General features: G+C 36.8%; 1 long non-coding RNA gene across 1 annotated transcript; it reads right to left on the bottom strand.

Moving 5' to 3' along the window:
* Positions 1–3,307: 3,307 nt before the first annotated feature.
* LOC122516654 lies at positions 3,308–3,990 on the bottom strand. The gene is made up of 2 exons (XR_006303639.1): positions 3,768–3,990; positions 3,308–3,599 (listed from the first exon to the last, which is right to left on the bottom strand). It is a non-coding gene; the product is annotated as an uncharacterized LOC122516654 (long non-coding RNA).
* Between the last annotated feature and the right edge of the window lie 1,037 nt (positions 3,991–5,027).

The raw sequence follows: 5,027 nt of genomic DNA, 5'->3' as shown, positions 1-5,027 counted from the left end.
CGTAGAAATGACATATAACTATTAAATTTCGTCGTCAATCGTTAACCCTTTGAGTGCTGAATACTTGTGGCCTATAAAGAACTGAATACAGACTGAATACTGAACTGAATGTTGGACAATAGAAACAATTGCCCAACATATACATTTGATCATAGTATACTGGTAATTTTTTTCAAGCGCGTATTTGCGTCCATAGTCCATACTGATAGCATCTACCGAGCGCGTATTTGCGTCCATAGTCTATATCGATAGACTTTAGAGTTAAATATCGATGAAGATTAAATATTTATAATTGTTATTTATTTAATATTAATAAAATTAATACATAAATATATATAATCAATATATTATATATATATTTAATATAATAATAATTTATATAATTATATATAATACAAAAATAATAAATAATTAATTACGCGTGTTTTAATAAACTGCCAAAAATTGAACGTCAACATTATTTATTATCAACGCGTTAAATAATTATTATTTCAAAGGAAAGTCATTCTCGAATGGTTATCCTAAGAAGAGAGACGCCAATGTACCTTTCGGCCGAGTCGTTTTCGCTCGTCCGCGACTCGACCTTTATCTTCCTTTCCCTCTTCTCCTTTCTCCAGCTTAGAGACAACGAACGAACCGCGCGCGCGCATGCGAGAGGTCCAGTTTATGATAATGTAAATGCGCTCGCGCGAGTCCCGCGTCCGGTAAAACGGACTGCGTTGGAAATAGAGATCGATGAGAGCATCGCTTTCCTGCGCACCAGGTTCCCTCTCACTCTCTCACACACACTCTCTCTCTCTCTCTAGTCACCTCACACACACCCACACACATGCACACACAAAGAAAAACAAACGTATATACACGTAAATCTCTTTGTCTCGTTCCGCTGTCCTACGACGACCAAAGAACACCAACCTCGTCATTTTTCATTTCGTTTAATGTGACCGGACAGATGCGTCCGGCTTGCCCTTTTGCGATCTTTTATTTTAACGGTTCGTATTTAATACTCGACTAAGAACAACAAAAGAGCCAATGTGTGTGTGCAGGTAGTACACACGTTTATAATGTAACTTTCTTCTAGTTTTCATTTTTCTACGTGCCAATAGATTATATTTTTTATTTCTTCTTCCCTTTTTTTCTAATAATTCTTAAATAACATTTTTTCATGTTAATTATAATTAATTGTAATAACACATTCTCGTATCTCATATATATATTTACATACATACGCACACGCAACTAATTAATATTATTATAAATAACTGTATTATAAATATCTGCGTTAAAACAGAACGTTGTAACTAACAATAAGTAACGAAGTTTTATTTGAAAAAAGCAAAAATAAAATAACATGATTTCTCGAATTCTTCCTTGTTACACACCTCGTTTCGTTACGATCCAAGATGACGACGAAAACGACGAAAACGTCGAAGAGGACGACAACGACAGTGTTAGTTCGTGATCGGTATAATAACGAAGAGTATCCAACGTACGTTTTCATCGGGTTTATTTCTTCCGGTGATCACTCGCCGGAAACTTTCCACGAATCTCCTCGAACAAGGGAAGGTTGGTTGGTTGGTTGTTTGGTTCATCGAGTCAATTTCTTTTCAACCAAACCGAAAGTGGAATCTTCATCTCTCTCGTGTCGTCCCGAATCTTGCTCCGTTTTGGAGTCCAAGCAGTGTACACCAGACACGACGATTACTTGTTACCTTTTTTAGTTGTTCCCCTCTGCCTCGTCCCCCTCGCCCCACCAACCCCCTGACACGCGCGACTTACGTTAGGAAAAACGTTTAACGACGCGAAAGTCCCGAACTCGTTCGCGCATTAAAACGACGAACTCGAGCATGATTTTTCAAGGTGGCCTCTGTTACTACCGGGCACGTATCTACCTGCCACGACGTTTTCGCGTTCGTATGATACGAGAGTACACCGAACGAAGGAATTTTATGATCACCGATCAAATCATTTTTCTTCTTCGTCTCTCTCTCTCTTTCTCTCTTTTCGGATTCGTGCAAATCGTGGTGGAACGTACGAGATAATGCGTTTCGAGTTAAGGAGTTTAAGCGCGAGATGGTTAACCATTGAAGAGAATATTTAATCGATTTCATTTTTGACTAGGACGATTATCTATCTAGTCGTGAGATTCATCGACCCGGACGCGTTATACGAGTACGTAGGTGCGTATGTAAGTACGTACATACGTACGTACGCCATATGCATCCTTACTACCCCCTCAGATTCCAAGATACGAATCCGGTTTATGAGCCTCGGATAGAATCCGCTGTCCGCCCATGGTTAAAAATAGAAATGCCTCTCCCAATGTGGGATTGAGTTGTCAGACGGCTGCCCCCTTGAACTACAATGTGCTCCCCACGGTTTCGACTAACACAACCGGGGAACTTAACCGAGAAAATACTTTTAAAGATTACGATGAGACACGGATAACGAATTAGCTCGTGCGACCTTGCCGGATATTAAAGTCGCACGTGTGATTCTTTAACACTGTATATATATATATATGTATATATATGAGTAAATATCTCGATACGTATAAATACACAGGTTGATTCTTGGAACTGGGACGGGTTCTTATTCTTTTTTTTTTTCAAGTAAAAATCGATAAAAATGATAGAGGACAAAAATCATACGGCAACAATACGGCTTCTAATTTCCTATCATTTTATTTTCTTTTATTTCGATGTAACGATGCAAAAAATTGGATTACGTTAAAAAATAAACTGTAATTGCGTCAGAGCGATAAATTCGTTTGTTTTTCTTTTGTACGCTTTATAAAAATATCGCAAAGAAAATATAGGATTTTATTTAAAAACACATCGATAGCCTTGGAATTTAATTAAAAACACAAAATTCTTTCGACCAATACATTTTTACATTCGCACAATGGTGGAACTTTTTCCTATAAAGTTATTTCATGCAGCAATCGTAAACATATGAGATAGTTAGGTGATCCCATTTAACTGAGACATCCTTTATACGTTATTCTATATTATTTTATCATATATAATATACGTATGCACATTATGTAAGCGTTGAAAAACGTTTCGTAAACTAAATAGAATAGAAAGCTATTTGTCTAATACCATAATTAATAACTCGTTGACATCTTTCTTTCAATGATAAATAGGAAGAGTTAGACTGTGTTATTAAGCGTATTTCTAAAGGTTTGAAGAAAAGATGAAAAATATATGCGAACAAGTCATTCCTTGAAAAGAACGAAACATCATCGTGGTCGTTAATGTCGACCATACCTGTTACGTTATCGTTTATATTTCTTCTTTCATTCTTTCTTACTTTTTCTTTTTCTTTTTTCTTCTTTCAACAACTAGAACAATTAGATATTCAGACGAGGTTGCTCGTAAACGTTGAGTATAAGCACCGCTAGACGTACGACGCGAATCGAGAGTTTCTCGTTCTTGCTTCTCGCAACGCAACGTAATTCCATTTGAACGATGCTAGCGAGCAAGCGACTGGTTTCTTACAAAAGGTCCACCTTGGTTGTTGACGATAATATTACATATTTTCAGAGGTATTTCATTGTCCGTAGAAACGAGGACCGTTAGGAGATTGCGCCGAAACTGTTAGATAACGGTGAGATTTTAAAACGAGAAGGAAAGAGAGAGAGAAAAAATTAAAGAAGGAGAGAATGGGAGAAAAGAAAATGAGAGAGAGAGAGAGAGAGAGAAAGAAAGAAGTACTTTTGTGCTCCCGAGATTCTTGAAGGCTCGTTACAACGAGAAACTAACCTCGATCCTTTCCCTCCTTCTTATATTTGTCGTGGTGGTGGTCGTCTATGTCGTTGTTACGTCGTTGTTCGTTGTTGTCTTCTTCTTCGCATTTATTCGTGGTCAGCGAGTAACTCGTTGAACAACCCCCACGTTCTTTCTGAATTATTCCGATAAATAAAACATGCTCACGATTGTGAGCCTTCGAATCGATCGACGAGACTCCTGGATCCTTTGTCATCCGATCGGGGCCCACCCAAAATGGAGATTCTATTAAAACTGAATATAATCATCCGTTATCGCGAATTTCAAGATATTGAATGAACAAAAAAGAGAATAAAGAAAAATAAAAGAAAATAATATACATATGGACCGTTTATTTTAAAAGTGTTGTAAGTCCATTTGCAGCACGTAAAATATATATTATTTCAGTAAAATTAGCCTAAAGAAATGTATATAATCAAATTACATATTGATACGTTAATAGAAACATTGTCAGATTTGAAATTTTTAATTTATATTTTTAAATTGATCAATATGTTAATCTTTAATTTTCTCGTTGCAATAGAAAATAGACTTACATCATTTTCAAAATAAACATTCCATATATATACACGTTGAAAGATCGAAATTTGAAAGAATGTCAAGATTCGCATTCGAAATATTAATGTATAGGAATAAACCACGAAAATATTCGATCTTTCACAAACGTATTTGGTATGCGTTGACCATGTTGATCTGGACGTTCTCCAATTTTAGTCTTTCACGGTTACATACATATATATATATTTGTTTCGAAAGAATAAGTTGTCAAGATTGTTGTTTAGATCTTTGGATGAAGTTGAGTATATGGCGTATCTTTCCTGTGACAAGAAGAAACCATTTCGATCGAGCTTGTAAAACTCGTACTAGGGCCGACAACGTTCTGAAGAGAGAAAAGAGAAGAGAAAAGAAGAAAGAGAGAGAGAGAGAGAAAAAAGAAAAGGAAGAACAAGATGGCCGATGCCGAAGGTCTCTCGTTTGGAGTTCGTAAGTCTCGTCGCGATAAAGGTCCTCCCCGAGTTTCGACGACAACGAAAAAGGAATAAGAAGAAGAATCAAAATAAAAGGAAGAAGAAGAAAAAGAAGAATAAGAAGAAGAAGGATTCGTCGAGCGCGTGCTCGTCTACTTCGTAGTCCCGGTAGTATCTTTTTCTTCCTGTTGTTCCTTCTCTCATCATCCTTTTTGTCCTCCTCCTTCTTCGTCCTCTTTATTCGTGCTAGCGAATCCCTCCTCCTATC

Source organism: Polistes fuscatus, unplaced genomic scaffold, assembly GCF_010416935.1.
Source record: "Polistes fuscatus isolate 324 unplaced genomic scaffold, CU_Pfus_HIC Scaffold1, whole genome shotgun sequence".
Taxonomy (NCBI): Eukaryota; Metazoa; Arthropoda; class Insecta; order Hymenoptera; family Vespidae; genus Polistes; species Polistes fuscatus.
This window is presented reverse-complemented; position numbering and strand designations above follow the sequence as displayed.